The following is a 15,965-nucleotide window of genomic DNA, read 5'->3' on the forward strand; positions in this document are numbered from 1 at the left end:
CGGCGAATACGCCGTTCCTCGGCCCCGCGACTTCATTCCGTTCTAAAGTCCCGCCGCTGGGGGTCTTCCTCTGACTGACCGACCTGCCCGCCCCTTCTCAGGAGCTCCCAGTCACTTTGGGAGGCGCGCGCCGGAGTCCCCTGCGCGGTTTTTGGCAAGGAGCCCCCCAAACGAATTTTTGAAGGGGCTCGGGCCCCCTCAGGTCCCATGGAGTCGGCGCCTATGCACACCACCCATGCCAGCCCGGTTCTGCATTGCAAGTGTGATCCCACATCTCAGCCCCTCAAAGCAGCGTGGGGCTGGCATGGCGTCAGGAGGATGTAATGGGCATGTGCCCTTCCTGCTGCGTCCTCCTCATGTCACCCACCCAGCCCGTCACGGATGCTTTAGTTGTGATCCCTGTATTCCAGGGGGTCAAGCTTGATGACCTTTGGGGGCTACTTTCAATTCTGCAATTCTCTGTTTATATAGGTGAATATATATAGGTGCCCTAAAATGGCCTGCAGACAGGGCCCAACGGACCGTATGTCCATCATCACAGCCATGCCTTGAAGTCACTCAGTCTGCTCACAATTGTTCCTTTCCAGTCAAATTCTACCAGTGGCTAGAATTCATCTTGGCCCCATGGGTTTACCTGCCCCATGCCTGGCCTCAAGGAAATCAACAAGAATTCCAATATATTACCTAATGTCACATTGGGATTCCACATCTTTGATAGTTACTTCAGTGAAAGGATGACCTACTGGGCCACTTTGGAGCTGCTCTCTACACACTACAGATTCGTACCCAGCTACCAGTGTGACAAACAGAAAAATCTGATGGCCGTCATTGGGGGACTTGACTTTGAGATTTCTCTCCACATGGCAGCTGTCTTAGGTGTCTACAAGATTCCCCAGGTAAGAGTCAAACATGGTGACTTCCCCTCATTCTTCTTTCCTCTGTCCTGTTGAGAAAAGTTTTGCATTCCATAATAGCCCCCTTGACAATTTTAGATTGTATTCAATAAAAGCTTTCATTCGCCTTCATCCATTTCCCAGCCTTTGCATGTTCTTCAGAAGGTATGAATGGAACATTTTGCAGATCCCGTTGTACACACCTAGTCTATGTATGCGAACAGCTTGGTCTGCTGGCCTCAGGTAGACTCCAACCAGGATGAATTACAGAGGCTTCTTGTACATTACCTTAATTGATTTGACCTGGAGAGTTTGGGGCTGTCACTGCTGCCGTCAACAGCTCACTGGTTATCTACCTAGTGAAATCAGAGACACAGAGAGAGCTTTTATATTCTTTTACTTTAGTTCACAGGAAGACATTAAAGTAAACTCTTGAGCTGCCACCAAACCAGCCATTGCTTCCTAGAAATCATACCCCTCCTGCTGCCTATGGTGGCTGCTAAGAACAATTCTCTTTTGGGTTCTGCAGAGCATGTCTGGTCCTTCTGGAAGGAGGAGGCTCTGACAAACTCTGCTCAGAGAGAATGTCACTTGGCTGCTGTACTGTTTCTAAGAAATCTGACTCTTGTCTTTGTTCATTGCTACCTTGGCACAATAGTTTCATCATTGCTATCCACACATAATCAATGTTTCTACTGCATTACTGGGAAATAACTGTCTGTTTCCTTCTAGCTCACTTATGGCTCCTTTGCCTTAGAGGATGCTGGTCAAAGCCAATCCACTTCCTTCTACCGGATGGTGCCCAATGAAGCCCATCAGTACACTGGGATTGTTGAGTTACTTCTCCACTTTGGATGGACGTGGGTTGGGTTGTTCACATTGGATAGTGAGAGTGGAGAGAATTTTATGGAAATCCTGCAAACTCTGTTTTTCCATAGAGGCATTTGCTTGGCCTTTTCAGAGAGAACTCCAAAAGGCTCATATTTTGAAGAGTATTATGACATGATTCCCCAGTGGCTCCAAGTCTATCATGATATTGCAGAAAGCAAAGCCAGTGCTGTCGTTGTCTATGGAGAAGCCAAGTCCTTCTGTTTTTTGCAACTATGGCTAGCGGCAGGGGGTGCAGAAAACGTGACATCTATGGGGAAGGTATGGATTATGAGTGCTCATCTGGATTTCTCAGCAGTGGGCTTTCAAATGAGCCAGGGTATGCAACCATTTCATGGCTCCATATGCTTCACAGTGCACTCAAATGTGGTGCAAGGATTCAAGACCCTTCTTCGCTCCCTCAATCCTTTCATGGCAGGTGAAGATGGTTTTCTTCAGCAGTTCTGGCTCCAGACATTCTATTGTTTCTTTTCAAAATCCAATACTGAGTTCAGTGAACTGGACAGGAGAAGCTGGACAGCCTCCCCTCGTCTGGCTTTGAGATGAGCATGACTGGCCACAGCTACAGCATCTACAATGCTGTCTATGTTGTGGCACATGCTCTACATGATGCCATGTACGGATCCAGGGCAAAAGACAGAGGAATTGTGAGAAGATGGAGACCGCAGCTTCAGAAATTGCAGCCTTGGCAGGTAATGGTTCTTTTGTTGTTGTTGTATATATTTTAATTATTATATCATTTTATATTATTGATAAAAAAAGACAAACTGTCTGGGAACTGCCATCGGCTCAGGGCCAAGCGTGGAAAAGCCAAATGGATTACAGAGAGCCCCCAAAGATTGTGGGAAGCAGCACTTCCTCAGTGGAGTAAGGTAGCCACGCCTCTAGTGGAGAGGAGATGCAGGGCTCAGAGGAGGCGAGGCGGTGCCAGGACACCTTGCCTGAGCAAAGCGGGGAGGAGAGAGGCCCCCCGTTACCCACGCCTTCCTTGCGCAGTAGGCGTTCATCGCTGAGAAGGGAGGCGCAGACTGGGCGTCAAGAAACTACTCTGCTGGGGAAGGTTTAAGGACCGCCCACTCTCAGATTCTGCCAGTGAATGAGCAAGACACGGAATAGAGGCGCTCCACTTTCCCAAGGTTTTTATCACCGATAAGAAAGCTTTAAAACAGACTATTGCAGCATATTGCCTGATTGCTCTTGAGCAACCAACCTATACCTCTAACAACAACATTTTTAACAACAGACAAAAATTGAAAGAGGAATAACCAAACTGTAAAATAGGCGGGTAGGATGTGTAGTTGCACGTTGAAGCTGCTGAAGAAAGCATATAGTATTTTGCTAGAATAGGAAACAAAAGATGAGGAGGTCAAATCAGTCATGATCAAATGGGCACAAGATAGAGGACATAATATACAATTTGAGGACTGGGGGAAATTGTGGAAAGTAAATTTGAAATTTACAGAATGTTCTCTTTTGAAAGAAAATTATATGAAAATAGTGTATAGATGGTATATTACACCAGTACAGATAGCAAAAATGTATAAAACCGGGTCAAACATGTTGGAAATGTAAAGAAAAAGAAGGGACTTTTTATCATATGTGGTGGGAATGTAGAGAAGTTTTTAAAAAATGTGAAATGATATACAATGAATTGAAAAAAAATGTTTAAAATGACATTTGTAAAAAAAAACCACCCAGAAGCATTTTTGTTAGGGATTGTAGGAGAAGACCTGCCAAGAAAAACAAAGAATTTATTTATGTATGCTACAATAGTGGCAAGAGTCTTGATAGCACAAGGATGGCAGAATGAGGACATCCCAATGAAAGAAAAGGCAAGAAAAATTGATGAGCTATGCAGAGTTGGCTAAATGTGACTTTAAGGAAGAATGGGAACTTTTTACAAATTATCTAAAAAGACAACAGAATGAACTGGACCCCTTGGCAGGTTTTGAATAAAGATACACAAATTTATTGGTTGATAACATGATAGATCTATAAGGCAAAGATATGTATAATTTTATAACATGCAGAGAATAATAAGTGTAGAGAAATCAGAGAGAGGAGCTGAGGGAAGTCCCTGGTTGGGGCGGGGGGAGAGATGGAAGGGGGTGGGAAAAAGGGGGAAAAATAATGTATGTGATTATATGGTTTGATAATTTATGTTGAAATTGCTTAATAAAAACATTTTTAACAAGAATGTATAGTTGCAAATGAGTTAAATACTTTAGAGTCCAAATTAAGTCCAATTTTATCAGATCACTAAGCATAGTTCCAGATTTGCCAGGGTGTTTTGAAAATGTTGGTTCTGCTGCACAGCATATGCTATTTATATTGTGTTGCCTGCTCTACACGATGCCATGTATGTGAGGAGAATCAGAACTTACAGGGTTAAACAGTTCTGTGTGACGTCTCACATTCTGAGGCGTGGTTTGGTTCACATACGGGAATCTTTCTTTTTGTGTGAGTTTCCTTTCGTTTTTGGCTGAGAGGCGAGAGGAATGTCTGCTCTCTCGCTGGGACTGATTTATGATGTTTTTCTTCACATTAAAGGCTGTTAGAGATTAGCAAGAAGCCTGTGTTCAGTCTGATTTATTATCCACACACAAGGCAACATTTTCTACCGCTGCTAAGAACTCTGCTAAGAGCTAAGAGCTCAAGTTTTTCCTATCGGCACAAGGGTCCATCGGCACAGGGGAAGTGTGCCGGGCGCCATCTTATCTCACAATGTACAGATTCAGGGTAAAAGACAGGAATGGTGAGAGGTGGGAGGTGGTTGCACAGTGGTACCTCTGTTACGAATGCTTTTGGTTATGAACGCTTTAGGTTACGAACTCCGCTAATCCAGAAGTAGCTGCTCCTGCTTGTGAACTTTGCCCCAGGATGCGAATGGAAATTGTGCACCTCTGGAGGCCCCATTAGTGAAAGGATAAGAACGGGATAAGAATGGATTCAGCTTAAGAACGGACCTCCAGAATGAATGAAGTTCGTAACCAGAGTGTCAGGGAACTGACATCGGAGGAAAGGGAAGTGGTAGGGCTCCCAGAGACTGGGAGAGAGTCAACAGCTAAAGCAGGGACCAGTAGGGGGAGCGCGGGGTCTCTGGAGGAGGATCTCAGTAATGCTGAGAGAAACGCAGCAGCCCAGGCAGGAAGCAGAAGGGGAGAGAAAGGGGTGAGAGACACTTCGAGCGAAAATAGTGGGGAGGTGTCAGAAGCAACTGCAGGGAGACCTATGCTTCGCCGGAAGCTGTCACGTCGTGAGTCCAGGAGACGCGTTTCCGTTAAGGAACTTCTTTGCTGGAGGCGCTTCCGCAGACAGCCACTGTCGGACTCTACAAGTGACTAGAGCAGACATGTCTGAGGAGCTCTGTCACACACAGAGGTTTGTGGGGTCGCACAAACACTGAAGGGGCACTATTTTAAGCACAAGCAGCTAATCATCCCCTGACAGCAGTCCGACAGTCTCTGTACGCTGCCTGTGCAGGAGAAGGCATCATGAGCGACCCAGCAGGAGCCGGAGCCGCAGGGGGTGGAGCTGGTCCAAGCTTGGAAGACAGATACCGAGCATTGGAAGTCCAACTTGCGCTGCAGACGGCGAGGCTCGAGGAGAGGAGGGCTCAAGATGCAGACAAGAAGGGGAGAACCACTCAGTTCCCCAGAAAGGTACCAGGATTAGTGCAGAAGTTTGGGGGGGACCCCAAGGATTACCATGCCTTTAGGACTGAAATGCAATATGCCCTGAATGTGCAGGTTGATGAGTTCCCTGATGAGGAATCCCGAGTTGCTTTCGTAATTGGGCATCTTGAGAAGGGGGCGCGGGACTGGGTTCGACCCCTGATGGCAACGCACAACGATGTCCTGAAGGACGCTATGAAATTCTTTCGTGCAATGGATATCATGTTCTCCAGCGATATTGAGGAGGGGGGAGTGCGCAGACAGCTAATGGCTTGCAAGCAGGGAAGCAGATCTGTCCGTGAGTACTGGACTGAATTTACCATGCTGATTCACAGATTGGGGTGGGATTTATCGGCAGCACCCATTCAGATGCTATTTGAAGAAGGTCTTTCTTCAGCTGTGAAAGACGAGCTGGCCAGGAGCCCCAGGGCGGTGTCTATGGATCAGCTGACCAAATCTGCGCTGACCATTGGAGCGCGCCAGGAGGCAAGAGCCTTGGAGAGGCGGGAAGGGAGAGGGGAACGTTGGAAGGAGTTACGCATTCCAGACATTCCTGAGCCAGCTTTCCCGCCGGCAGAGCCGATGGAAATCGGAACAGCCCGCGCGCGCGCAGTTTCAAAGCCCAGTGAGGGGGCGAAGAAGGAGGGAAAGGGACCCCGGAAATGCTATCTCTGCCAACAGCCAGGCCACTTTGCCAGAGTCTGCCCCCAGAGGAAGGAATGGCAAGGGATGGTGGGAACTGTTGAGGGGGAAGAGCAGGGAGAAACGGAGCAGGTAAAAGCCAACGCCTGGTTGCCAGCAGGGCACTGCAGCCAGGCCAAAGAGCAGTGAAAGTGCCCCTTTCCCAAGTGCCAGTGCCAGAAGCTCCTCGACCTGCTCTAGTGATTGAAGTGTCGCTAGAGTTGCAAAATGGACACCCCCTAAAAATAAAGGCGCTGTTAGACTCAGGCAGCTCCTGCAATTTCATGAGCAAGGAGTTTGCGGCTGAACACCAGATACAGACTATCCCCTTAAGCAACCCCCTGCAGGTGACCACGATCGATGGCAGAGAACTGTTGGGAGGAGGCGTCAGCTTGCAGACCATCCCAATGATAATGAGGGTGGCAAGGCACACAGAACTGATAGCGTTTAATGTGGCCACCTTGGGAGGCGCTCCCATTATTTTGGGAATGAGCTGGCTAGCCCTACATGATCCGCTGGTGGGCTGGCATCAAAGAGTGGTTTCCTTCGGTTCCGCACATTGCTTAGAACACTGCAGGGGGGAAAAGGGGTCAGCAGGGGCCCAAGCCACCCTAGCAGGGACGGAAGTGATGGAGAAGGGGAAGGTGCCATCACAGTATGCTGATCTCAGCGACGTGTTCAGCGAGAAGGAAGCTGACCAACTACCCCCGCATAGGCCCTTTGATTGCCAGATCAATTTACTCCCTGGAGCACAGCTTCCTGTAGGCAGGTTGTATGCCATGTCAGACAGGGAGATGCAGGAGTTGCGAGCGTTCATTGACAAGAACCTGAAGAGAGGCTTCATCAGAGAGTCCAAGGCAGCGGGGGGTAGCCCAGTGTTTTTTGTGGATAAAAAGAACACGGACAAGCCGAGACTGGTATGTGACTTTCGGGCCCTAAATGCAGTGACAGAGCCGGTGGCTTTTCCTATGCCCAGGATTGATGATATTTTGACCAGGGTGCGAAAAGGAAAGATTTTTACAAAGCTGGACCTAAGGGGGGCGTACAACCTGATACGTATAAGGAAAGGGGATGAATGGAAGACCACCATGTTCACCCCTTTGGGGGCATTTGAATATCTCGTTATGCCTTTTGGATTACAAGCAGGCTCCGCGTGTTTTCAAGCCTTTATGAATCATGTACTGGGGCCTTTGCTCTACAAGAATTGCGTGGCCTTCTTAGATGACGTGTTGGTGTATTCGGAGAATGAGGAGCAACATGGGAGAGACGTCAGAGAAGTGTTGAGCAGGCTGCATGCCAACAGACTGTGGGTGAAACTGGAGAAGTGTCAGTTTCATACCAAGGAGGTGGAATTCCTGGGGTACCGCTTGTCAGACAAGGGGTTGGCCATGGACCCCGGCAAGGTTCAAGCGGTGCTGGAATGGAAAACCCCCAAGACTAAGAAGGATGTGCAGAGGTTCCTAGGGTTTGGAAACTTTTATCGTAAGTTCATCCGAAACTTCGCTCACCTGACGGCGCCCATCACGGACTGTCTCAGCAGCAAAAAGAAGTTTGTTTGGACGGGGGAGGCGGAGCGAGCGTTTGAGGAACTGAAAAAGGCCTTCGCCTCTGACGAACAACTTCTACATGTGGATTTACAAAAAAAACTGAGGGTCGAAACAGACGCTTCTGACAGAGCCATAGGGGCGGTGCTTCTTCTGCAGCCAGGGAAGGAGGGGTCCGAGTGGCGACCGTGTGCCTTCTTTTCGCGAAAGCTGAACAAATCGGAGAGAAACTACACGGTGTATGACCGGGAACTTCTTGCGATTTATGAGGCCTTCCGGAGATGGAGGCACCTACTAATTGGTGCACAACAGAAGGTGCAAGTACGCACGGACCATAAGAATCTAGAGTATTGGAGAACTGCGCGAGTGCTCAACCAACGGCAGTTGAGATGGGCCCAGGAGTTCTCCAAATTTAACTTTGAGATTTGTTACGTACCAGGCCAGGAGAACGTTAGGGCGGACGCTCTATCACGCAAACCTGAATATTTGGAGGGAGAGGGTGCACCCGAAGAGACCCATGTCATTCCCGAGGATCGCTGGGTGTGTGGGGCGGCACTGGTGGGGCTAAGGGAACTGATAGAGGGAACGGTGCAGGATGAATATGCCCAGGACAAACTCAGGGGTCTCAGGAGGGAGGGAGACAAACCCGGGGGTTTTGAGGAGAGAAACGGGGCGTTGTACTACAAGGGAGCGTTATACGTACCTGAAGGAGAATTGAGGGAAAAGGTACTCAAGCAACTGCACGATAGCCCCACAGCAGGGCATTTTGGGCAACACAAAACCATGTGGCTGGTTACCAGGGAATTCTGGTGGCCCAAGGTCAGGGAAGATGTGCGGGAGTATGTGAGAGGGTGTGACCGATGTCAACGAGCCAAGGGGGAGAGGCGGGCACCGGCAGGTTTATTAGAACCACTCCCCACGCCGGAAAGACCATGGGAGGCAGTGGCAATAGATTTTATGACTGATCTGCCCAGGTCCAAAGGGAAGACAGCCATTATGGTTGTGGTAGACCTGTTAACCAAGATGGCCCACTTTATAGCCTGCTCACATGCGGTCACAGCAGAAGAAACCGCTAAATTGTTTGTGGAAAATGTGTTTAGATTGCATGGTGCCCCCTTGAGGGTGGTTTCGGACCGAGGGAAACAATTTACTTCCAGGTTCTGGAGGAAGCTCATGAGCTTATTGCATGTAGAGGTGAATTTCTCAACTGCCCGTCATCCAGAAACCAACGGGCAGGCGGAAAGAGCTAATGGTGTCCTCCAGCAATATTTGAGGTGTTATGTGAATGACAGAGAGAATGATTGGGTGGAGAAGCTGGCGTTGGCAGAATTTGCCTATAACAATGCGGAGAACGTGTCCACGGGAATGAGCCCTTTTTTGGCCAATCACGGGTGTCATCCCCGAGCCTTCCCAGGGGGGGAGGGGGAGAACTGGAGCGTTCCAGCCGCAGAACAGTTCGTTGAAGAAATGGAAGCGATCCATCGCCAGCTCCAACTTAATTTAAACAGGGCGAAGGAGGAATATAAGAGGCAGGCAGACAAAACCAGAAGGGAAGGAGAAAGCATTAGGGTGGGGGATCAGGTGTGGTTGTCCACCCAAGGGTTACCATTTAAAGGAGGTTGTAAGAAGTTAAGACCCAAAAGACTGGGCCCATTTGAAGTCACGCAACAGGTCAACCCAGTGGCTTTCAGACTCCGGTTACCTAACCACATGAAGTTGCACCCAGTGTTCCACAGATCATTGCTGTCACCGTATATAGGGGACAGAGAGGGGAGGATCAATAGGGGACCAGCTATGGAGGAAAAAGAACACAGCTACCATGTAGCGGAGATTCTCGATTCCAGGTGGAGGGGAGAGCAAGTAGAGTATTTGGTAATGTGGGAAGGGGAGCCGGAGTCGGAAAACACCTGGGTCAGGGCAGAGGATGTAGATGACGAGGTTTTGATTGAAACTTTTCATCAGAGATTCCCTCGGAAACCCCAGCCAGTGGCGAGGTTCCGGAGGGAATACTTCGCCACCACCGACGAAGAAGAAGAGTTGGAGGGGTTCGCGGATTCCGAGGTGGAGGAGGATTCAGCGAGTCGGAACGAAGACCGATGGAGGGAAATGTTCGAGACGTCGGAAGATGAGGAGGATTCTTTTAGGGGTTTCAGCTCCTCACCGCCCAGAGGAGAGAGAAGGGGCGGGGGAGAGGGGGGCCCTGGAGGGGAGGTGGATGTCAGGGAACTGACATCGGAGGAAAGGGAAGTGGTAGGGCTCCCAGAGACTGGGAGAGAGTCAACAGCTAAAGCAGGGACCAGTAGGGGGAGCGCGGGGTCTCTGGAGGAGGATCTCAGTAATGCTGAGAGAAACGCAGCAGCCCAGGCAGGAAGCAGAAGGGGAGAGAAAGGGGTGAGAGACACTTCGAGCGAAAATAGCGGGGAGGTGTCAGAAGCAACTGCAGGGAGACCTATGCTTCGCCGGAAGCTGTCACGTCGTGAGTCCAGGAGACGCGTTTCCGTTAAGGAACTTCTTTGCTGGAGGCGCTTCCGCAGACAGCCACTGTCGGACTCTACAAGTGACTAGAGCAGACATGTCTGAGGAGCTCTGTCACACACAGAGGTTTGTGGGGTCGCACAAACTCTGAAGGGGCACTATTTTAAGCACAAGCAGCTAATCATCCCCTGACACAGAGGTACCACAGTAAGCTTGCTCTGAGCCAGCCACAGAGATAAGGAAGGATGGGAACATCTGCTGGTCTTTGCATTGCCACAGCCCTAGAAGATTAGAAAGGGCTGTGTTGGATAAGATGGGAGAATCTCACCTTTGAACCATCCCAGGAAGATACCAGTGTTTTGGACTTGATCAGGAAACCGTCCTGTCAGGTTGCCAGCTGTCAGAGATCCCAGCAGCAGTGGGACATGTCAGGCCTCATCAGGAAGCTGTGTGGGACAGCTCTTTTTCAGAAGCCGAAGAGGCGAATTGCTGAGCTTTGTTCTGTAAATCATAGCTACTTTACTTATCTTGGATGTTATTCTACAATTTATATATGTTATTTAGCTGTTATGTTCTATATTATTAGTTTTATAAAAAGGTAAAGGACCCCTGACTGTTAAGTCCAGTCGCGAACGACTCTGGGGTTGCGGCGCTCATCTCACTTTACTGGCCGAGCGAGCTGACGTTTGTCCGCAGACAGTTTTTCCAGGTCATGTGGCCAGCATGACTAAGTCACATCTGGCGAAACCAGAGCAGTGCACAGAAACGCCATTTACCTTCCTGCCAGAGCGGTACCTATTTATCTACTTGCACTTTGACGTGCTTTCGAACTGCTAGGTTAGCAGGAGCAGGGACCGAGCAACGGGAGCTCACCCTGTTGTGGGGATTTGAACCACCGACCTTCTGATCGGCAAGTCCTAGGCTCTAAACCACAGAGCCTAGGACTTGCAGCGCCACCCACGTCCCACATTAGCTTTATACATCATATTAATTATTAGATTCAGTTCCCAATAATAAAAGGATCCTTCTTACATCCAATAGCTTGTCTGCCCTTCCATTCACTGACATCCAAGGACCCTTTGGTTTCTTGGTGCTTTCCATGGCTGGGTGACCACTAGGTGCAATACAGGTGCAGACATGGCCATTATTGCTATTATATTTTATGAAATTCTACACACCACAGTTTAGAGGCAATTGTAATCTACAATTGCATGAAATTAATTTGAGTTTTAAACAATTGTCCTTTTGGTTCCATTTCAATGCAGCTCCACCCTTTTCTTAGGAGCATCTCATTTAACAACAGTGCGGGAGAAGAAGTGTCTTTCAATGAGAATCAGGAATTAGAAACTGGATTTGATATTACCAACTTGGTCACTTTCCCAAATAACTCCTTCATCAGAATGAAGGTTGGATGGATGAATTTGGATGCTCCCCCAGGAAAAGAGTTTTCCATCAATGAAGACAAAATGGTGTGGCACAGGAGTTTTCAACAGGTGGGGAATATTTCAGCAAATCACAACCTAGAAGTGTCCTAAATTAATGTCATTGTGGCATAGTTGGGGTTTGGATCCTGTATACTTTTGCAGGCTTGCACAAATGTAGTGAAGCTGTCAACTAGATAGGGACATAATCCTTTGTTCCAGTGCTAAAGAGAATTATTTAAAGTTTTGGAAATGAGCTGAGTGGTATCTAAGTCTAACCTGCAGAAAACCTCTTTAGAAAGCAGGCAAGGGGAGACTTCAGGAGAAAACACTTGGCTGGTTAGGCATAATAATGTTAAAACATGAATGGATCAGAAATTGTACAGCTTCTTCCTTAAATTACACTTAGTCATCTAAAACTGTTCCTTTTAACTGCAGGTTAAAACTCTGGTAAGTTTCCAAAAGTATATTTTTCCAAGCAATTTGGTCATTAAGGTTACTATTCATATCTAATCTCTCCCTTTCAAAAAATATTCTTGTTGAAATTGCCATAACTCCAACTGGGATATAAGGACATATTTAGTCACATTAGTAACAGATGCCATTATGGCTCTTAGTCTGCAGTAAAATGCATTTGCATTCGAAATATTCTTACTATTCAGTGTGCCATTTCTCCAATTCACTTACCGCATTTTTCGTCCCATAGGACGCTCCGTCCCATAGGACACACCTAGTTTTTTTGGGGGGGAAATAAAGGAATCCCCCCTTTATTTCCCCCCCAAAAGCAGGTCGGGGAAACCGAACCAGGTCGAGGAACAGCGGGATGGCGGCGCTGCGCCTCCCTGCTGCCCCCCGAGCTTGTGGGGCTGGCCGATGTCTGCCCGGCACGGGGGGGGGGCGCTCTGCTTCAGGGCGCCCCTCGCGCCGGGCGGCAGGCTGCTATCCGCAGCGTGGGGAGCCCTGCGGAACCTCCCGCAGGGCTGACTAGGCTGCGGATGTGTTCCTGAAGCCTGGAGAGCGAGAGGGGTCGGTGCGCACGGACCCCTCTCACTCTCCAGGCTTCAGCGAAAGCCTGCATTCGCCCCATAGGACGCACCCAGATTTCCCCTTCATTTTTGGAGGGGAAAAAGTGCGTCATATAGGGCGAAAAATACGGTAATTGCTCGTAGCCCAGAAAATGGAATTCAGCTTTTCCAAAAGCCAATCATTTTCTGTGCACTTAACTGCTTTCATACTTAATTCAAATTGGCAGGTGCCACCCCCCTCCCTTTGCAACAAAAAATGCCCTCCTGGTTCCAGCAGAAAGAAGAAGGAGGGGGAGAAATTCTGCTGCTATGACTGTGCCCAGTGTCCCGAAGGCAAGATTTCATTTCAGAATGGTATGAGGCACTATATACATGTCGTGTTTTTTTGCTCTCAGCTGTGCAGTTCCTCACCACAATCATCCAGTGATCAGGTTTGCAAAGGGACACAGCACTTGGAAACAGACCCAACCATCAACTAATCACCAGGGCTTGCAAAGTGCAATTTTACCTGCCCTACTCCTAACATCCTAGGTGTGATTTGTCCTAAAAAGCATGATGGGTAAGAGGTTGCCTAGCACTAGATTGCCTGGAGAGCGATGGGGGCGGGGGAGTGGAGATTTGTTCTGCCAATGTACCTGTAGAGCACAGGTCTCCCACTGCCCTGCCCTGCCCCCGCGCCATCAGCTAAGCAGCAGAGATCTTGCAGTCAGGAAGGGAGCTCTAGGGCACTGCCTTCCCATGCAGCTCACTCCTGAGGAACAACTCTAGTACAGCCAGGTTGTGTATATATTACAAAAATAGAATAAATTGTGATGATATGCACTGTCCAGACTCTTTATGTTCAAAACAGTTTGACTTTCATAATCATATAACTGAGAAGAACAGATCTACAATCTCATACTTATTTCACTTGGTTCCTTATAGTGAGTAAAAGTTTCTCCTTATTAACATCTTCGGATCCTCTTTTCAGCGGTCATTCTCTCTCTCTCTCTCTCTCTCTCTCTCTCTCTCTCACACACACACACACACACATACACACACAGGTAAAAAACGACAGTTACTCGAATAGCAGTCACAACCGAATGGAATGCCTCTCTCATGTGATTCACAGTCAGCCAATCAAACGAGAGAGCTACTGCTAAAGGAAAACACACAAATAACAATTCAACATAAGCAAACATTCCCATTTCAGGAAATTAAACCCTTATCCTTAATAGATGAGTCCCTTACTGCCTGTAGTATGAGTAGCTCTCATATACAGACCCCTCACCTGCAATATCCCCCTCAGACAGACATGTCTCAGGAGGCCCTGACCCAGCTCACTGGATCCCTCCCTGGCATTTTCAGCTAGCAGCTCCTCAAGCCTCTTCCACCTTTCATCCTGATCCAACCACTCCTCCAGGACATGTTCTCAGTGCTCATGAAAGTAAGAAATAGCAATACTCTGCTGTCAGGAGGGGGCTGTAGAGCTCCAACCTCCCACACCAACCACTCCTGTGTCTGGCTAGGGACTCCTCTCATATATCCAAGTTGAGGTACTGCACAAATAAAGGTAAAGGTAAAGGGACCCCTGACCATTAGGTCCAGTCGTGGCCAACTCTGGGGTTGTGGCACACATCTCACTTTACTGGCCGAAGGAGCCGGCGTACAGTTTCCGGGTCATGTGGTCAGCATGACTAAGACGCTTCTGGTGAACCAGAGCAGTGCACGGAAACGCCGTTTAGCTTCCCACCGGAGTGGTACCTGTTTATTTACTTGCACTTTGACGTGCTTTTGAACTGCTAGGTTGGCAGGAGCAGGGACTGAGCAATGGGAGCTCACCCCGTCGCAGGGATTCGAACCGCTGACCTTCTGATTGGCAAGTCCTAGGCTCTGTGGTTTAACCCACAGCCCACGTCCCACTGTACAAGTAGCTGCCCTCAAATACACTTGACTAACATTCATTTCTTTGTTTCCCCCCAGACACGAATGACTGTGTCGGATGCTCAGAAGGTCACTATTCAAACAAAGACCAAACACAATGTATTCCAAAGACAATAAGCTTCTTGATGTTTGAAGAACCTTTGGGGATGAGCTTAGCTTTCCTCTCTGCCTTTTTCTCACTGCTCACAATATTGGTCCTAGTCATTTTCATTACACATCAGAACACACCACTCGTCAGGGCCAACAACCGGAATCTGACTTACATGCTCCTTACCTCTCTTCTGCCTCTGCTTTCTTTGCCCCTTCATCTTCATCAGCCGCCCGAGCACAGTGACTTGCCTTCTTCGACAAGTGACTTTCGGTATCATTTTCACAGTGACTGTTTCTTGTGTGTTGGCCAAAACCATCACTGTGGTTCTGGCCTTTGGGGCCACCAAACCAGGATCCAGAATGAGGAAATGGGTGGGGAAAAGACTGGCAAGCACCACTGTGCTTTCTTGCTCCCTTATCCAAATTGGTGTTTGTGCTGTGTGGTTGGGAACATCTCCACCTTTCCCCAATTCTGACTCGCACTCTGTGATGGACAAAAAAATACTAGACTGTCATGAAGGGTCGGTTGTCATGTTTTACTGTGTCCTGGGTTACATGGGCTTCCTTGCCTTTGTCAGTTTTGTTGTAGCATTTTTAGCCCGGAAACTGCCTGACAGCTTTAATGAGGCCAAATTTATCACCTTTAGCATGTTGTTGTTTTGTAGTGTTTGGGTCTCCTTTGTTCCGGTCTACCTGAGCACTAAGGGGAAATACATGGTGGCTGTGGAGATCTTCTCTATCTTGGCCTCCAGTGCTGGCTTATTAGGTTTCATCTTTCTCCCCAAATGTTACATCATTGTGTTGCGGCCTGATCTAAATGACAAACAGCAGTTAATAAGGAGGAAACAGTAGTATATCCCACTGCCAGTCTTTTCTTTCAGACTACTCTATAGTTAATATTCATATGCTCTCCATCATACAGTTATTTTGTATTAATTGCTTTGTACCATTTTTGTTGTCAGCAGTGTCCTCTTTGATATATTAGACCATTAAAGCCTAGGAATTATCCATGTGCTGAAACTACAGATTGGCACTGCTACAGGTGCCACATAGTACCCATTCATTTCCTAGTAGATCCGCCCCTGTATAAACCTTCCTATTTTCAAATCGAACCTGCCTTCCCCTAGTTTGTTTTAGTGTAATAGTCAGTAAGCTAAAAAAGGGAGGTTCATGCAGGAAGGTTTAGAGGACAGATAATGCATATTCTATGGTCAAGTGAAGCATTCCTTCTCTGAAAAAAGACAGGCTCACTGTTCTTTTCTTATTCTTTGCAGTTTACTTTGTGTGCCCTTTGTGTGTCGTCTCAGGAATTGACAGAGATGGCTTTTCATGAAACATCACAAAACATGTT

General features: G+C 48.0%; 1 pseudogene across 1 annotated transcript; it reads left to right on the plus strand.

The window, feature by feature from the left end:
• Nucleotides 1–641: 641 nt before the first annotated feature.
• LOC309516625 (vomeronasal type-2 receptor 26-like) lies at nt 642–15,665 on the plus strand (annotated as a pseudogene). Its single transcript has 6 exons — nt 642–896; nt 1,626–1,753; nt 2,284–2,473; nt 11,421–11,648; nt 12,829–12,955; nt 14,564–15,665. The product of its transcript is annotated as a vomeronasal type-2 receptor 26-like (transcript).
• Nucleotides 15,666–15,965: the final 300 nt, after the last annotated feature.

Source organism: Podarcis vaucheri, assembly GCF_965113315.1.
Source record: "Podarcis vaucheri genome assembly, chromosome: 13".
Lineage (NCBI taxonomy): Eukaryota > Metazoa > Chordata > Lepidosauria > Squamata > Lacertidae > Podarcis > Podarcis vaucheri.